Below are 20,143 nucleotides of genomic sequence, written 5' to 3' on the forward strand. Positions count from 1 at the left end.
GAAAACCCAAGAATGATGAAAAACCCTGGGACAAATGGCACATGACAAGGTATCAACTTTAACCTAGGGTTCAGATAGGGCAGTCCTAGCTCTTACAGAGAGTTCACAAGCATTCTAAATGCAGTTTTGTACCACTGTTGTGGAATAAATCGAGGTATATTTGACTCTTCTTATTTTATCTTAATGAGAATGGCTTTCCTTAAAGGGTATGGACATTTTTTATTCTGTATTTTCTTCTTCAAAGAATAGAATATATTACAGAGCCATCATGGACTTGTTATCTCTCCTGCTTTTAGTCTACTAATGTTGCTCAGTTGATTGTCTCTAAAGGGGGTGTGTATAGGAGGTAAATGTCACAGAAACTAGTAATTCAAGAGTTCTAAGAAGACTGGGCCTGTCACAACTGAGAAGTAATGCTGAAGTTGTATGGACTTCAGGTGTGAATACTTGTGAATGTGTGAATTAAAATATAAACAGAGTTGTAAGTGCTTACTTTTTCATGTCTTTGACCCAACCCTGTTTACATTTCCCAAGAGGTGTCCAAACAATATAGAAGAACAAAATCTTAATTAAGCATGGGACAGAATCTTTCCTCTGGGCTCACAGGTGTTCTGGAATTGCAGCCTTTTCTCTTTGGATGATTCCTGTCCCTGTGTGTGGTTATGGTGCTTGGGAACTGCTCATCATTTGTCTGTTTCCTACCCCACATAGCCACGCACTTTTCCTCTCCAACCTGTTTTTAGTTGACTTCTATATCTCATCCTCCACAGTTCCAAAGATGAGTATAAACACCAACATTCACAGTGGGCTCATCTACATAGTGGGCTGCCTGAAATTAATCTTTCTCTTTTTGAATAGAAACACTATTTTTGATTGTCCAGGGCTACAAAAAGGAGAAATAAGACAAGTATAAGACAACAGAGTGTAAAATTGCAGCAGAAAGATAAATACTCTTACCCTCATCCTCTTTCTCAGCACTGTCTGTTTCAACCTCCTCATGGTCCCTCTCTTGGACAGCCATGTCCTCTTTACTCTAACCCCTTGCCCATGTACCAGTGAACTGAGGCCTACTTGGCCTACATCAGGTTAAAATTGTGACCTGGGTGATTCCAGGCCTCAGCAATGGCTGTGGTGTTGCTTAGCATACACACAGCTTGCTGTACCTTGGCCAGGTGTTCACCAGATACCACAGAGGGAGGCTGATGATTAATGCTAGCCTTGAAGTCATTATGGTACCAATCCACAAACTGGATGGTATCCTTGGTTCTGATATCAACAATGGCAGCATTAACATCTCTGGGGACCACATCATCATGTTAAAACAGGCAGCAATCTATATATTTACCATGGCCAGGGTCACAGTTCACCATCAGGTTGGCTGGTTCAAAGAAAGCAATGGTGATCTCTGCTACAGTAAGCTCTTCATGGTAGGCTTTCTCAGCAGAGATGACAGGGGCATATGAGGTTAGAGGAAAATGGGTGTGGGGATAGGTTTGACTGGCATTCTGTCATCTCAACATTCAGGACTCCATAAAATTTGAGGGAAGCAGTGATGGGAGACACAATCTGGGTAATAAGGCAGTTTCTGGATTTGGATGATGGCAATGTTTGCAGAATTATGTGAGCACAATTAATTAAAACTATGAATTCATATTAAATATTCACCATGATGGGTCGGTACTCAATATGGTTAAAATGGTGATTTTTTTTGTTATTTATACTTTACCTCAATGAAAATGGATAAAAAAGCAGAGGTACCTTTAAAAAATGTAGAGGTGAAAGAAGTGAATAGTACATGAACTTCCTCCAAGGTAGAGGGAAAGTCCAAGCCCTTTTGTGGACATTCATTTCCTCTTGTTATTCTTCCTCCATTAATGTTAGAAATTTCTCAGAGACTGGGACAACATGGATTAATTTGGCTAATTATGAGCTCTGTGCATTTAACATCCAAGGTCCTTTAATAATCAATAAAGAGCCCATGGCTTTAGTGTTTTTCTTTGATGGTCCATCCCAGAGAGCTGCGTACTGTGTCTCCTGCTGTGGTTCAATGCATCAAGAAGCTCCTAGTTGATACCCTATCCATATAATTGCCGTGAACAGGGCCTGAGTCTAATTGAGCCCCAGTCATGGTTAGATCTTGGGATCTGTACTTCTTGGTCATGACCCAGCAGAGAAGCGGCCTAACCCAGTAAGTGCAGAGGGGGCCAGTGGATGTGGGAAGAATTATTGGAATATTGTTTTTTCACCATGAGGATGAACATCACATTTTGGAGAGCCAGATGGGAGGATACCATCTGAAAATTTCAGCTTCGGGGATTGTAAAGTTTACATTTTGGTTTAAGGTGGGAATATCAGAAATCTTATTCAAAATTTGCTCTCTACCCATATTGGTTCTATTTCTCATAGAAATCTCACCCACAACAGCACAAAATGGATCCTTCTAAAGAGTTTCCTAAGCACTGAAAAGGGATTATGATAGTGATGATAAGGATGATGAGGAGGATTATAGAAGCCAGAGGATCATGAACTGATACAGAGGGCTTCTCTGGTTCCAGGTGCTGAACAATGTGTTCTGTCATTTATTTCATTTCATGTGTACTATCTCACTTTATTTATGTAGGGTACTTTATTACTGTTTTATACAAAATGAGAAGTGTCTGGCTTATTTCCATTTAACATGATGCTTTCCAGTTCTATCCATTTACCAGAAAATGCCATAATTTAATTTTTCTTTATGACTAAGTAAAACTCCATTGTGTATATATACCAAATTTTCTTTATCCATTCATCTGTTAATGGGCACCTGGGTTGGCTCCATAATTTGGATATTGTGAATTGAGCTGCTATAAACATTGATGTTTCTATATCACTATGAAATGCTGATTTTAGTTTGTTAGGATAAATACGAAGGAATAGGATAGCTAGGTCATATGGTGATTCCATTCTTAGATTTTGGCCAATCTCCACACTACTTGCCTGAGTAGTTGTATGAATTTGCAGTCCCACCAACAATGTATGAGTGTACATTTTCTCTCACAAACAGAAGCTAGAGCAAAATAGGGAAAAAAGGAGGAATCCTGTGGAAGTAGAAGGGAGTTCACTGGAGTAGAGGAAGAGGATAGAGGAGGAGAGTAGAGGGACGGGAAATGGAAGAACCATGGAATGAAGTTGAGCAAATTATGGTGTGCACATGTATGAGTACACCACAGTGAATTTCATCTTAATGTATATCTATAAATCACCACTTAAAAACAATAACTAAATAGAAGGAAGACCCATATAGTAGAGGAAGGGGAATGGGAGATGGGGAGGAAATGAGAAAGTAATGGGGACTAAAATGAAGCAAATTATATTTCATGCATATATAGGTTTATCAAAATAAATCCTACTACTATGTATAACTACTGCATGAATAAAAATATTTAAAAAAGCAAATGGAAAATGTGCATTATATTTATGTTACTTGTACTCATTTACAGGTAGAAAATATTAAAGCCATGTTTACATTGGTCTGTCTGACCATGGACACAGGGCATCATGCAGGAGAATTCTGGCAGGCTGTCCCATCAACAAGCCAATCAGCCATTTCTCTTTCCAGCAGAAAGAGAGCCTTGTCCACTGTGTTCTTTCTGTTTGGATTCCAGGGGATCACAGGGCAGAGCAGTGGGGGTCCCTGGTGCATGCACTATTAAAGAACAGCCACAGGTCACAGTAGGGGAGACTCATGATCATTCAGCACAGATCTCTGTCTTGTACCCACTCTGGAACATACTTACAGCTGACTACATGGTTGTCAATGCTTGTAAATAGCCCACTCAATCTCAAAAGGTCACCTTATGTCAGGTCTTGATTTTATTCTTACTCACAGAACTGGGAAGACTTTAAAAATATAACTTGAATTGTACCTGTGCTTAAGACCTCTGCTAAAAGCTTTCTGACAGCTGGGAAATAATGAAACATTTAGTGGACCCAACTCAGAGTCAAAGCATTTATTTTTTTAGTCTTTCTACTGTTCTTATCATTTCTGAGATGTGGGGGAAGTGTTGGTATCTGAGACTCAGCATTGTTATCTGAGTTGATTTCTAGTGGAGATAACTCCAATGAGGAAGGATTAAATAGATAATAGGGCTTCTGTATGTGATAATGTGTGATGCATATATAAATTTAGGGAAAAATAAATGTGTTATTACTAATAATAAGTTTATTCTTCAAGCCATTCAGCTAAAACATCAGTCACCTGACGTTGCTGTTTTCCTATATATTTATTGGACATTTTATTTTCAGTCCACCAGATTTATATGATCTGTATTTGGGAAGAAAAATCTCCTTTTCTCATTTTCAATTCTCCAGAGCCTATACTTTGATTGGCATGGGGAGACACAGCATTTAAGTATTGCAAATCAAAGAAATTAGTCCCAAGGTCTTAGAACAAAACAAGATACTTTGGACTGCCTCTTAATTTCTTTTTATTAAAATTGTTTTTTTTAATAAAAAGGAAGCTTACTACCTTCTCCCATTTTTCCTTAAAGAGTAGGCTGCGTTTTACTGTCATCACAACTTGTTCCCTCCACTGCCACTGGACTTCTAATGGTGTGGAAGGAAGCAATGAATAATGCAGAAAGCAATAACTAAAGAGTACAGGAAGACCGGGTTTTTTGCTACTGAGAAGTATTGTTGAAGTTGCATAGATATCAAGCATGAATACTTTTCTTGTGAAGACTTGAATTCAAATGTATACAGAGTGCTGGGTGCCCATTTATATATTTCTTTTTTATTCCTCTTTTCTTTTTCAAAAGGTGTCCAATCAATATAGACCCACAAAATCTTACATGTGCTTTTGAATTTCAACTTGTGAACCTCTCATAGGATCTGGACCTGCAGCCCATACTCTTTGGCCTGTTCCTGTCCATGTCCCTAGTCATAGTGCTTGGGAACCTGCTCATCATTCTGGCTGTCATCTCTGACTCCCACCTCCACACCTCTATGTACTTATTCTTCTCTAGCCTGTCCTTGGCTGACATTGGTTTAACCTCCACCACAGTCTCAAAAATGATTGTGAACATCCAAACTCACAGCAGAGCCGTCTCTTATGTGGGCTGCCTGACACAGATGTCTTTTTTTCTTATTTTTGTATGTATGGATGACATGCTTCTGACTGTGATGGCCTATGACCGGTTTGTGGGCATCTGTCACCCCCTGCATTATCCAATCATTATGAACCCTTGACTCTGTGGCTTCTTAGTTCTGGGGTCTTTTTTGATTAGCCTTTTTGAATCACAGCTGCACAATTTGATTGCATTACAGTCTACCACCTTCAAAGATGTTGAAATTTCTAATTTCTTCTGTGATCCCTCTCAAGTCCTCAGTCTTTCCTGTTGGGACTCCTTCACCAATAACCTAGTCATGTATCTTTTTGGAGCCATATACAGCTTTTTCCCCCTCTTAGGGATCCTTTTCTAATATTATAAAATTGTTTCCTCCATTTTAAAGATCCCATCCTCAGGTGGGATGTACAAAGCCTTCTCCACCTGTGGGTCTCACCTGGCAGTTGTTTGTTTGTTTTATGGAACAGCAATTGGAGTGTACCTTGGTTCAGTTCTGTCTCATTCTTCTAGAAAGGGTGCCATGGCCTCAGTGATGTACACAGCTGTCATTCCTATGCTGAACCCCTTCATGTACAGCATGAGAAACAGGGACATTAAAAATGCCCTCAAGAAGCTCCTTAGTAGGATAGTCTAATCTCATTATCAGTGACTTATATTTCATTTTTAATTTGGAAAACCAATGAAGTTTAACACTGGTACCTGTAAATCTTGCCTCTTTGGTTACATTATTTTGTAATTTAATAGCTTTAATTTCTCATGTTTCACAGTGGAATTGTAGTTATAAGGTATTGTGAAGAGACTAATGGAGAGTTTAGAATTGAGTATAAAGGTTTAGATAGGAAATGAGAAAAATTTTAGCCATTTATGATGGTGATAGTTTTCCAACAACCTTAATGTTATTAATGATATTGAACTGCAAAGTTAATAATGACTAAAACTATACATTTTAGTATATTTCAGCACAATAGAAAATGTAAATTAATATTGGACAGATCTTGAATTTATAAAAAGCTATTAACATGAATATAAAAAGAAAATGTAGCACAAAGAGAAGGGTATAGGCAAAAATTATGATTTGGTTTGAGGCACATTGTAGAAATCACATTACTCTAGACTGCAGTGGCATTTGGAAAATTTATTCATTATTAAACTCATCTTTTCCATAGTGATGGGATTTTGTATTTGAATAATACCACAATGGCCCAATATTCATTAGGTTCCACACCACCTGTGGTGCTGTGTTGTTGAGATGAGTGCTATTCTCCCAATTTCCATTAAGCAGTATGGGCACAGAGAGGTGGAGAGACTTGCACACATTCTGCACATAATATTAGGTCAGTGATACAGGGCTAACATGTTCACTTCCCGCCTCTCATCCCCGGCTGCTGTCTGTTCTACTGAAGCCAATAGAAATAATGTTCATAACACCAGAGGAAAATTCCTGGTGATTTATGGTGGAATTTTATTAATCAATAGACTGCAGTGATACTGCCATAATAGGTCATCAGAATAAGAGGATATGATGGAAAATGACTGATTTTTAAAAAATTTGGACAACAAATGTAACTTTTTAATAGTAAAATTGAATACACAAAATGTTAAAAGTTAAAGAAATATCCTCCTACATATTTTATGGAAATTCCCTTTTGTGATATGAAGAGAGGGACAAGGACAAGATGTTTTAAAGGATTGTTGTAATAATAAACCAATAAACTAGATGATATCCCTTCCTCAAATTAAATGCTTTGTTCAGTTATAGCATTTATTGAACAGGTATGTACTTCAAAAACAGAATTAAATACACATGTTGATGTAAACCAGTACATATTGAGGGGAATAGATATGTTGTATAATAGCTAGACAGATATTTCTTGGTAAGATTCTATAAAAGCTGTTTATGGATACATAAATTAATTGACATGGAAACATTGTGAGGAAAATCCACTTACAAAATTCCTTATGCTATTTTCCTTTGGAGAAGAGGTGTGTAGGAGAATGAAATCATGCAGAGATACCAAGAAATGAAATTTCATTGGTAATTATCTAAATATCTACAAAATATTAGTTTTGATGCAAAAACGAATTAACTTCCACATTTAATATAGGTATTTGGGCTAGGCATGGTGCTGCTTGCCCCTCTCTCTCTCTCTCTCTCTCTCTCTCTCTCTCTCTCTCTCTATATATATATATATATATATATATATATATATATATTACATACATACACACCCTCACACACATAAAATGTACATATAAGCATATTATATATATATCTGGTCTTCTTGATATCAGTAATAAGTAATATTAATTGGCTGTTTCTCAATAACATAAATATTTTAAGGTCATTATTTTTTACCATAGGTATAAGAATGGACCAAAAGAACTTCACAGGCATCCCATGGGCTGCAGAGGCTGAGACAGGAGGATCAAAAGTTCAGAGCCAACCTCAGCAAGTTAGGGAGGACCTAAGCAACCTAGCAAGATTCTCTTTAAATAAAATATAAAAAAATGCTCAATGGTTAAGGCCCCTGAGTTCAATCTATAGTACAAAAAAACCCTAAAATCAAAAAACAAACAAAATAATTCACAAGCAGATGTTATGATTAAGTTGTTAGTGTGTGAAGCCAAAGTACCTAGATATTTCAAATATTGACAGGTCAATATGTTATTAAAAAGGATTGAGTATCACTACTGCACTCAATTTAAGAGATTTAATAAAAATTTTCTGAGGGGAGGGAGGAAAGGAGAGACAGGGGCAGTATGAGGGAACAAAATTGACAAAACTATGCTATATTCATTGCAAATATGCCACAATGAATTCCACTTTTGGGTATAATTATAGTGTATTAATTAAAAAAACAACAGAGTGGAGACCAGTAGAGGAAGAGGATGAAGGTGAGAGAGAGGGGTAAGGAAAGGGGAGGTCCTGGGGAATGAGACTGAAAAAGTTATGCTATGTGCATGTACAAAAAATTTCACAATGAGTTTTAGTGTTGTGTATAATTATAATGCACCACCCAAACCACAAAATTAATAAAAAAATGTAAAACAGTCATATAACTCAAGTAATTGTTTTACTCCTTTTACACATGAGCAAATTGCCCAGGTGTGTTTATACTATTTCCTGTTATTTTCTCTTTTGCCTTTTTTCCCCCCAGTTGAATCAGAGTGTGGTCTGGCAAAATAATGAATTAGACTTGCCTTCAGGTCTCCCAAGTAAGCAAGTAGCAGTCCCTACAGTAGGAAGTATTGACCAGAAAGTCCATTAAGTAGGTGTATGAAAGTTAGCACCCAAACTCTGGGGCTTAGCACATTCCCAGGTGTCAAAGTCTCCAACTACAAAATGGAGGGTTTATGGGGAGAAAAATAAACTAACAACAACAACAAAAACAACCAAAAAAATAAAGAAAAAAGGAAAAGTATTACCAGACTACTGTAAAATGGAGAGTCAATGGGAAAATGCCAAGAAATGTCTTACACAAGAGATATTTTACTAAGATTTAATGGGCTGATAAAAAGAAACCTATATTGGATGGCAGCTGTGAAGAATTCAAATAATAGTAAATGTTGGAGAGGATGTGGAGAAAAAGGAACACTTTTACACTGGGTGGGACTGTAAATTAGTACAACTATGGGAAACAGTATGGACATTGCTCAAAAGACTAGGCATGGAACCACCATAACACTTAGCTGTACCACTCCTTGGTATTTATTCTAAAGAGTTAAAGTCATCAGGATACTACAGTGATGCATGCATACCCATGTGTACAGCAGCACAATTCATAATACCCAAACTATGGAACCAGCCTAGGTGTTCAACAACACATGAATGGATAAAGACAATCTCTCTCTCTCTCTCTCTCTCTCTCTCTCTCTCTCTCTCACACACACACACACACACACACACACACACACATACTCACACACACACATACACATTTTATTCATCCATAAAGAAAAACAAAATCATGTTATTTTCAGGAAAATGGATGGAATTTGAGATCATTAGTTAAGTAAAACAAGCCAAATTCAGAAGGTCAAGGGTCACATGTTTTCTCTCACATGTGAAAACTAAAGAGAAAAAAGGAAAAGAAATGTGGGGTAGGGGTTTCATGAAGATCAAAGGGAGATCAGTAGAATGGAGGAAAGGGAACGGGGGGGAGTGGGGGGAGGGAAAGTGAAAATGCTGAGGAGTGATATTGGACAAATTATGTTGTTACATTGTGTGCATATATGAATATGTAATAACAGATCCCACCATTATGTACAACTACAATGCACCAATAGAAATATGGAAAAACATATTAAATAAAAATTTCAAAAATGTTACTTCAAACTTCATTATGTTTTAATTATTGAGAGGTATAGTGTACGCTAATGCTACATTTGTGGTCAGTGATGTATGATTATGTAGATTTAACTAAACTATATTAAAATTTTTAGTTTACCATGGCAAATGAGTCATATATTTAATGATTTTTAAAAGATAAATATTATTTGACTGAGTGCTTCATGTAGAAAGAAGAGAAATGAGAAGACCCAAAAATGTTGAAAAACTGCTGGAATAACTGGCACACAATGTTTTCTAGTCTTTAACTATTGATCATAAATTAAGGTCTGGATAAGGTAGTCCTAGTTCTTATAGAGTGTTCACAAGCATTCTTTGTTTTTTCTTCTTCTTTGTATTGGAGATTAAACCCAGGGGTGCTGAACTACTGAGCCACATTCCAAGCCATTTTTCTAATATTTTATCTAGAGATAGGGTCTTGCTGTGTTGCTCAGTGCCTTCCTTGCTAAGTTGCTGAGGCTGGCTTTGAACTCATGATTCTCCTGCCTCAGTTAACTGAGCCACTAGGATTAAGTTCACAAGCATTCTAAACACAGATGGTAAGTGCCATTTTTGTAGAATAAAATTAGCAATAATATTGAATTGTTTCTTAATTTTCCTTAATAAGTGACTTTTCTTTCTTTTTCCTTTTTGGTGGTACTGAGGATGAAATTCGAGGGCCTTGTGCATGAGAGGCAAACACTTTACCATTGAGCTACATCTCAGTTCTAAAAGTGATTTTTTATTAAAAGGGGAAGTATATTTATTATTCCCTATATTTTTCTTCAAAGAGTTGTATTTATTTTAGTTACCATGAGTTTCTCTCTAATGGTCTTGGCTTTTTATGATATCATGCTCAACTGAGTGCCTCTAAAGTAGGTGTCCATAGACAATAGCACAGAATATGTAACTTAAGTGTTGTAAAAATTGTTTTGTCACAACTGAGAAGTATTGCAGAAGGTGTGTGTACCTCAAGAGTGAATATCTTACTTTGAATACCTGAATTCAAAATATATACTGAGTGGTGTGTGTTTTTTATTATTCTTTTCTTTCTTTCTTTTTTCACTATAATTCTTAATACACTATTATACCATAATTTATCACATCTCTGATTATATATAAGGTATGTTGACACCAAATTCACATCTTCATACATATATATTGTATAATGATGAGGGTCTCCTTTCACTATCCATACAATTCCCCTTCTCCCTCCCTTTCCCTCCCACCCCTATTACCTATCTAGAGGTAATCTTCCTCCCTTGCTTATTTGTTCTTTTATCCAACACTCTTTATGTTCCCGGAATGTTTCCAAACAATATATTAGAAAACCTTATATATGTCATGAAATGCTTATTCCTGGGCACCTCCAGTGGTCCAGTTTAATCATTCCTCTTTGGACTGTTCCTGTCCATGTACCTGGTCACTGTTCTTGGAAACGTGCTCATCATTCTGGCTGTAGCTCCGACCTCCACTTCCACACTCCCATGTACTTCTTCTCTTCAACCTCTTATTGGCTGACTCTGTTTCACCTCATCAGGGTCCCAAGAATGATTGTGAACATCCAAAATCACAATAGAATCATTTCCCATGTGGACTGCATTACACAGAAGGCTCTTTTTTTTCTTGTTTTTGAAGTGGAGATGGTATGTTGCTGTCATTGCCTAGGACATGTTGTGGCCATGAATTTCTCCCTGCATTACCCAATCATCAAGAACCCTTGACTCCAGGTTTCTTAGTTTGGTATCTTTTGGTTAACCTTGGGACACTAAGGTGCACAATTTGATTGAATCATAATATTTTTACTCTATGGATGTAGAAATTTCCAATTCTTCAGTGATCCTACTCAACTGTTTAATGTCACCTGTCCTGATACCTTCTCTAATATCATTGTCAAGTATAGTGGCATATTTGTGTTTTTCCCATCAGGAATTCTTTTATCTTTCTAAAATATTGTCTCCTCCATTCTGAGAATCCCATCACCATGTGGGATGTATAAATACTTCTGTAACTCTGGTTCTCTTCTGTCAGTTGTTGGCTTATAATGTGGAATCATCATTGGAATGTGCCTTGGTTCAGTTATGTCAATATCCCAGAAAGTGTTTGGTGACCTTCATCATTTACACTTTGTTCATCCTTACTCTGAATCCCTTCAACTACAACCTGAGGAACAGAGACCTAAAAAGTGTCCTAAGGAGACCCCACAGCAGAACTATGAAGACATGAGCAATCAGTTTAAATGTAGGGTGGAAAAGGCTATAGAACTACAAAAGTAAACCTGGAAATCTAGCCTGCCTCTTTCTCACATTATTGTTGTGGTATAATGGCTTCAACTTGTCATCCTTTTTGATGGGAGAATATTGGGTGCCAATTTTGTGGCTGGGACGACTGGCAAGTTTTTTACATTGTGTAGAAATTTTCAGTTTGGCTATGGATGCTGGTGATGGATGCACTACAGTGTGAGTGTGATTAATGCTGCTTATCTGTGCCCTTGGCAATGGGGAAAATTGCCATTTTTAGAGGGAATGAAATTTCACCATCATAAAAATGGAACAAGGCAAAGGAAAAAAATTAATGAAAGAAATGATAATACCCAAGAGCTTCCTCTGGTGTAGAGAAAGAGCCCAAGAGCTTTTGTGGACACTGATTTTTCTCTTCCTTAGTTGGCATTGATATGAGGAGACTTTTAGAGTTTGTGGTAACCTGGACCTATTTGGCTAATTAAGGAGCTCTGTGCATTGGGCTTCCAAGGTCATATAACAGTCAACAATCAGTCTGTGCCTGCAGCCCTTCAGTTTGATGGCTCCAAGTTCAGTGGGATGAGCTCTGGATCTTAACTCCTTGGCCATTACCCACCAGAGTCCCAGTGCAAACCAGTAAGTGCTGAGGGAGGCAAATGACGGAGTATGAACTGTATGAAGCATTGTTTCCTCATCATCAGGACAGACATGCATTTTGGGAAAGCCATATGGGAGAAAAAGATTGGGTCAAATTTCAGTTACGAGGATTGTGAAGTTTATGATCTTGGTTGTGGAGGGGTCCTAGAAATCTCATTCAGAGTCTTGCTTTCCTCCCACCCTGGTTCTACTTCCCATGGACAGCTCTCAGACCATAACCAAAAGTAGGTCCCACTGAACTGTTTCCTAAGTTCTCCAAAACATTAATGAAGGTGATGATGAGGATGAGGATAGTGTCCATCACATCATGAGCCAATATTACAAATTTTCCGCTTTATTAAATTTACTATTGAAATTCACCTTTATTAAAATAATAATTAAGCACTGTTATGTGCCAGTCATGTATAAAATGTGGGCATTTTATACATGCTGAGTCTTTTTAAATGATAAAATCTTCATAACTAATTAACCCTTCTGGCAGAATGGAAAAAAATTAATATCCAGGATTCAAATACATGTCTACCTGACTCAAGTATTAGCCTTTTAAATATTTTTATTGGCATATATTAATGACACAGAGTAGTGGGTTTCATTGTGGCATATTCATTCATGCATGTAGCATAATTTGATCAACTTCGTTCCCCCCCTACCTCCACTGAAGACCCCTCCTCCTTTCTTCTGACCCTTGCCCCTCTAATCATGAACCATTATTGGGAGATTTCTGAGTGCCAGGCTTTGATACTGCACTCTATAGAGATTGTATTCATTTCTTTCCATAGTTATCTCAATGTTAAAACTGCCAAATATTTTAATTTTGGAGGACATAAAATTAAAAAAACATATTTTTATGTAATTTGTGGTAGGATTTTAGGTTGAAAACTCTAAAGTCTTGTTTAAATTGAGTTTTCTTATTAGAGAGAGGCATGTGTATTTAAAACTGATTGTTATATAATAAACTTACAGGTTAAATGATGTCCTTCCATTAGGTAATGTTTAATCAGATAAAGCCTTTGAAGTAGAAGAAAGTACATCACAGACTTAAAAATCACATATTCTTGTAAATTAGCACATTTCAGACACAGTAAACATTTTGTTGTCATCTACTTAGCTGTTCTTTAAGTATCTTTAGGCCAGATTTTAAGGAAAACAGCTTCCAGGTATGTTAATACTAATATGAAAACATCGACAAGAAATAATACCCTTCCTATTCATGACAGTACCTGTGTTTGGAACACAGCTGAGCAGGAGAATGGAATTATGTTGTGATACCCAAAGAACTCAAATTTCATCAATAATTATTCAGGTCACTTTCAAGTGGTGACAAGTCTTATCAAATGCTGTTATTTCAATATGGATATAATAAGAGAATATCATGATCCTATTTTTTTTTTGTGGGAGAACTGGGGATTGAACTCAGGGACACTCAACCACTGAGCCACATCGCTAGCCTATTTTATGTTTTATTTAGAGACAGGGTCTCACTGAGTTGCTTAGAACCTGACTTCTGCTGAGGCTGGCTTTGAACTCATAATCCTTTTGCCTCAGCCTCCTGAGATGCTGGAATAACAGGTGTGAGCCTGGCATCATTATCCTAGTTTTAAGTGCCAAGAAATATTTTAAGGCACTGAATCTCCAAGCTGGTATAAGAATGTACCACCAAGAACTTTAAATACAGATATGCTGACACAATTGCTTTTGATCTGAGATCAGGGTACTTGGACAGTAAATGATTTTATATTAATAAGTGAGACAGAACTACTTGTTGTACAATTTAAAGAATTTTAAAGAAACTTTTGTAACAGTCATATAAAGTAGGTAAGTTTCAGTTCCATTTTATAGGATGAGGCAATCCAGTGATGTTCACATTATTTCCTGTTCTATTCTCTTTTACATTGTTTTCCAGTTCAATCACATAGCTGTATTAATGAACCTGAGTTTCCTTCATGTGGCTGAAGTAAGAGAATATGCAATACATATATCAGGAAAGATTGACCAGAAAATATATGAAGTATAAATAAGAAGGTTGGGACAAAAACTGAGCTTTGGGGTTTTCACGGGTGCTAAAATAGTTAACTATAAATTTTATGGGTTAATATTAGAAAAATAGTAGCAGAATTAGCATGCCACAATGGAATATAGAACAAAGAAAAAGAAAAGAAACAAATGCCTGCCTTTTACCAGATACTTTATTGGTAGTGTACAGATTAGTATTGTACGTATATATGCAAATAAACCAGCATAAAATTAAACTATTCAAAGAAATTTTCTATCATTTATTATTTTTATGTCTTTGAGAGGTACTGAGAACATTAATTCCACATATTTTGTCAGAGATACTATTGATTATGTGCATTTAATGATAGTTATCAATATTTGAAATTCAACAAAGCCAAGGGTACTTGATTTATTTTACATGATTTTTTTGACATCTGGCCATGATTTATTGTTATGGAAACAACATATGCTAACGTTGTTCAAAAATTGAAAAAAAATTAGAGGAATAAAGTGGAAAGTGACAACTAAAATCTACCTCTAAATGTTGAATAATGAATCATACTAAAAGCATTGAGAAGAAGAGTTAAATAAGGTAACTCTTTTGTGCAATACTGTACTTTAAAACAATAGCAAAAAGATGATAAATAATAATTAAATAGCTTTTTGATTTCTAAAATTTTTATTAGTATATTATAGTTATATATAGTATTGGGGTTAATTTTTACATAATTATACAAGCATGAAATACAATGTGCTCCAATTCGTCTACAGTACTTTCCCTTTTTTTCCTCTCCTCCCTCCTCCTATTCCCTTCACACTGGTCTTTTTTCTATTTATTATAGTTTTAAAAATTAGTGTGTTACAAAATGTAGACAATGGTGAAATTCACTGTGGTATATTCATAAATGTACTAGGATAGTTTGGTCAATGTAACTCCAACATTCTTCCCATTTCCTATGCCTCCTCTCTCCCCCTCAAACACTTAACTCCATTGATATATCTTCTATTTTCCTGGGATTCCAGCCCTGCCTCTTTTTTTAAATTTTGTTGTAGCTTCTACATATGAGAGAAAATATTTGACTCCTGACTTTCTGAATCTAATTTATTTCACTTGGCATGATGTTCTCTGGTTCCACCCATTGACCAGTAAATGCCACAATTTCATACTTCTTAGTGGATGAGTGAAACTCTACAGTGTATATATGCAACATTTTCTTTTCCATTCACCTATTGTATTTTACATAATTTTAAAGGAAAAAATTAAATCCACAAAGGAAGAAAATCAGAAAATGAAAGACAGATGAAAACTCTAGATAATGACAGGCTTGTAAAAATGTCTTCTGCTAATTACCTTAATTCAGCAAGTCCTCACACACTGATTCAAATATTATAGGACAAAAGAATTTGTCTCAAGGTTCACAAGAAAATAAGGCATGTTAGATTGCTTCTTAATTTTCTCGTATTAAAGTGATGCTTTCATAATGAGGAAGCCTATTACTTATTCTGTATTTTTTCCAGAAAGAATAGACTGCATTTTATTGTGCTCATGTACTGTTCTGTCTACTGCTCCTATACATCTAACATTCTGCTTAAAGTTCTCGTCAAAGTCTGTAAGTGCATATAGAAAGAAGGGGTGAATAACGCATAAAGCAACAACGAGAGTGTTTCAGGGAGTTGGATTTTTCACTACTGAGAGTTATTGTTGAAGTTGTGTGGACTACAAGTGAGAATATTTCACTTGCAAATACATGAATTCAAATGTATTAGGTACTTATTAATGTGTCCCTTTTTCCTCAACCTCTTTTCTTTTTTTTGAAAGGTGTCCAAACAACACAGTAGCACAACATAGAACACATCTCTGAATTCCATCTCATTAGCCTCTCAGAGGATGCAGACCAGCAGCCCCTCCTCTTTGGACTGTTCCTGTGCATGTACGTGGTCACAGTGCTGGGGAACCTGCTCATCATCCTGGCGGTCAGCACTGACCCCCTACCTCCACACCCCCATGTACTTCTTCTTCTCTAACCTGTCCTTGGCTGACATGGGCTTCATCTCCACCACAATCCCGAAGGTGCTCGTGAACATCCAGACTCACAGCAGAGCCATCTCCTATGTGGGCTGCCTGACACAGATGTCTCTTCTTCTCATTTTTGGATCTATGGATGCTCTGCTTCTGACTGTGATGGCCTATGACCAATATGTGGCCATCTGTCACCCTCTGCATTACTTAGTCATCATGAACCCTCAACTCTGTGGCTTCTTAGTTCTTGTGTCTTTTTTGGTTAGTCTTTTGGACTCCCAACTGCACGATTTGATCATCTTACAATTTACTAACTTCAAAGGTGTAGAAATTTCTAATTTCTTCTGTGACCCTTCTCAACTTCTTAACCTTGCCTGTCCTGACACCTTCTCTAATAATATCCTTAAGTATTTTCTTGGTGCCATATATAGCCTTTTCCCCATATCAGTGATCCTTTTCTCATATTATAAAATAATTTCCTCCATTCTGAGGATCCCATCCTCAGGGGGGAGGTACAAAGCCTTCTGCACCTGTGGCTCTCACCTGGCAGTTGTTTGCTTGTTTTATGGGACAGACTTTGGAGTGTACCTTGGATCAGCTGTGTCACATTCTCTCAGAAAAGTTGTGGTGGCTTCAGTGATGTACATTGAGGTCACCCCCATGTTGAATCCTTCATCTACAGTTAAAACATTAAAAGTGCTCTGAGGAGGCTGCACAGCAGGACTGTCTAAACCCAGGACATTTGGTGTCCAGCAGCAGGGTATTTTGGAAAATGTAGGGATGTCAGACATCTAGTCCTTTCAATCTCATCTCCTTCAAATTATTAATGACTTTAATTTCTCATCACAATTCATATAAGAATGGTTGTAACTAGGATTGGGAAAGGAGGTCTGGGGAGTTTTCAAAATGGGAACAAAATATCACTTTGAGATGGTGAAAAATTTCTGGAGATGGATGATGATGATAGTTTGACAACAATGTGAATGTAATTAAGGCTGTTGTGCTGTGTACTTGAAAATGGTAAAAACTAATGTTTTTTGAGATTTAAATTTACCATAGTTTATTTTTCTTGCCTAATTTCTCTAACAAATGTTTCAAGGATGGTATTGAATAGAGGTGATGGAAGTTACATTTTTGCCTTGTTTTTGAATTTGGGAAGGAAGAATAAAGAAACATAAATCATGTGGAAGAAGTCTAATTGTCTATTTGCTGATGATATAATCCTATTCTTAGAAGATCCTAAAAACTGCACTAATGGTTTCTTTTTCTTTTTCTTTTTTTTAGTTTGCTTTAGTATATTGAATATCTTTCTAAAATAAACTATGAGAAAGCCATTCTAATTCAATTGCAGAGATGCTGAAAGAATCAAGATTATCACCCATTATTTGCAATGTAAAACGGAGGGAAAGATCTGTGAATTATGCCCGTAGAATTCTGCCCCTATGGGAAGAAGGGTGAAGCCGAAAGCCATCAATAGGAAAGATGAAGAAAGATAGGCTCTCAGAGCAGGGGTTTCTGGCTAACAGCTGTTCCTTGCTCACTGTGTCAATTTTTTTTTCTCCCAGCCCCCTCAGGCTGATTCTTTAGGCTAAGATGGTGAAGATGGTGTTTGCTGTAGTAGAGAAAGAAAGTGGCGGGCTGAACCCAGGTGTAGTGCTAAATAGCTTCCAGAGTCACGCCTGGCTCAGGCTTCTCCAGGGAAGATGGACAGAGGAGCTAGAAGTCCAGGTGGTAGGACACATCTGGATAGCAAAGAGAGAGAGAGTCTGCAATGCCCATAAAAGGGACAGCAGTCCAGACCCTATCTTGCATAAGCAGATGGAGTTTGACAAAGAGTTGTCCTAAACTGTCTCCCCTGTGGGACTGACCTAGCCCTATTAAGCCCTTGGTGGGCAGCCTGGGAGAGCAGGGGTCAGGGTAGCCCAGTGTTGGACAGGACACCATGGGAGACAGACCCCCATGTGTTTTCTGGCTCATCTCCATCTCTCAAAGCTTTTGGACATGCACACAGCTGGAGGAGATCTCCCTGGAGGAGAACTTTGGAAAGCTCTCTCTAGTGAGACTGGGCAGGGGTGGCAGGGTTGGGGTGGGGACTGCCTTGAGAAAGCAGCTGAGGAAAGGTTTCTTGAGCTTATAAACATATTGAGCAATTTGTAGTATACAACATCAGCACACAAAAACCAGGTGCTTTCTTACATGTCAATAATGAATATGTTGAGAAAGAAATCAGGAAAACAGTTCCATTCACACTAGCCTCAAAAGATCTTCAGAATTAATTTAACCAAAGAGATGAAAGACCTCCTCAAAGAAAAGTATGGAAGGCTGGAATAAGTAAGAGAGAAGACACCTGAAAATGGAAAGCCCTCCCATGTTCAGAGTTAGGAAGAATTAATATTGTTAAAATGGCCACGTTTCCAAGCAATCTACAGGAGTCAATGGAATACTCATCAAAATATCGTTCTGAGAAGAATTGGAAATAACAGTTCTAAAATCTGTGTGGAAGAACAAGAGACTCAGAATAGCCAATGCAACTCAGATGCAGAATAACCAAAGCAGAGTAGAGCTTGAGGCATCACAATACTCAATATTGAAATACTGAAATCCTTCAGGATTTAGATAACATGGACCAATCTGTCTAATTATGAGCTTTTTGCATTGAACCTCCAAGGTCATATGAATGTCAATTATCAGCCTGTAGCCCTTCAGCTTGATCTATTTGATCCACTGGCCTCCATGATCATGTTTCTTCTTTCCATGGTTCTGCATCAGGAAGCTCCTATTTGAGACTGAATTGATAGCAATCTTAGGGACTGAGCAGGCACTTAATGGGCTCCAAGCAGGAGACGGGCATTCGATCTGTGTTCTTTAGTTATAACCCAGCAGAGATGCACCATACACCAGTGAATTCTGAAGTAGACATTGTATGGAGGAAGGTCCATTAGAAATGTTTCTTCCTCCTCAGGTCAAACATCACACTTTGACTAGCTAAACTGGACAGTCAGGAAACTAGCTGTGCAGGTTAAAAATCTAAGTCAGGAAAACAGTTGTAAAAGCTTGAAACTCTTTGTTACTGGGATAATAATCCATAGCCCAGAGCCCCTTTGTTTGCCTTTCCCTCCAGGATACTGGGAAAGGAGGAAAGGCCAGAGAGAGCACAAGGCTTTTTGTTTGCCTTTTCTCTCCCAGGACCCATTGTCCTCCCTCAGCCCTGGGGGTTGTCATTTCTTTTTTCTAGGGACATGTTGTTTTCCATATTCTTCACTTATACACAGAATTAACCCTTTAAACACCCTGTCCCCACTGCTCATGTATACCTAGAACCACCAGCATGTTCCTTGGCATGTAAATTTCCAATTATCTGTGCTGTATTCAGAATTGAATCCAGTTCTATACTTAGGTCTCTACTCCCCTACTGCAATTGTCCTAAATAAAATTTGTTCTGGGGTAGGGGTATAGATTAGTGGTAGAACACTTGCCTAGCATGTGCAACACATTGGTCCGATCCCTAGCATTAAAAAAAAAAAAATTCTTCACCACTTTGTAAGGGTGAAGCAGACGAGTTACCCCCATCCAAAAGACCATTGCCACAATTAAGCTTCTTTTCTTGTCAGAAAGAATTTTACAAAGGGTGTCAATAGGATATCAGCAAAAATTTCTGTGGTTTGTAGCTTCCTCTTTCTTATAAATGCCAGGTTTGCAGACAAAATTTGTGAAACCTCTGTCTAGCCTAAAAATGTGGAACAAGGAGTAAGTGTTATGTACCCACCCAGTGACATGTAACCACCCCACTGAGTATAAG

General features: G+C 37.4%; 3 pseudogenes; 2 read left to right on the forward strand and 1 right to left on the reverse strand.

Annotated features, from left to right (window-relative positions):
- Positions 1–883: 883 nt before the first annotated feature.
- LOC143400636 (tubulin alpha chain-like) lies at positions 884–4,910 on the reverse strand (annotated as a pseudogene).
- On the forward strand, positions 4,909–5,739 carry LOC143642138 (olfactory receptor 7E24-like; annotated as a pseudogene).
- Positions 5,740–16,253: 10,514 nt separating this feature from the next.
- LOC143400652 (putative gustatory receptor clone PTE01 pseudogene) lies at positions 16,254–17,049 on the forward strand (annotated as a pseudogene).
- Positions 17,050–20,143: the final 3,094 nt, after the last annotated feature.

This window comes from Callospermophilus lateralis, chromosome 1 (assembly GCF_048772815.1).
Source record: "Callospermophilus lateralis isolate mCalLat2 chromosome 1, mCalLat2.hap1, whole genome shotgun sequence".
Lineage (NCBI taxonomy): Eukaryota > Metazoa > Chordata > Mammalia > Rodentia > Sciuridae > Callospermophilus > Callospermophilus lateralis.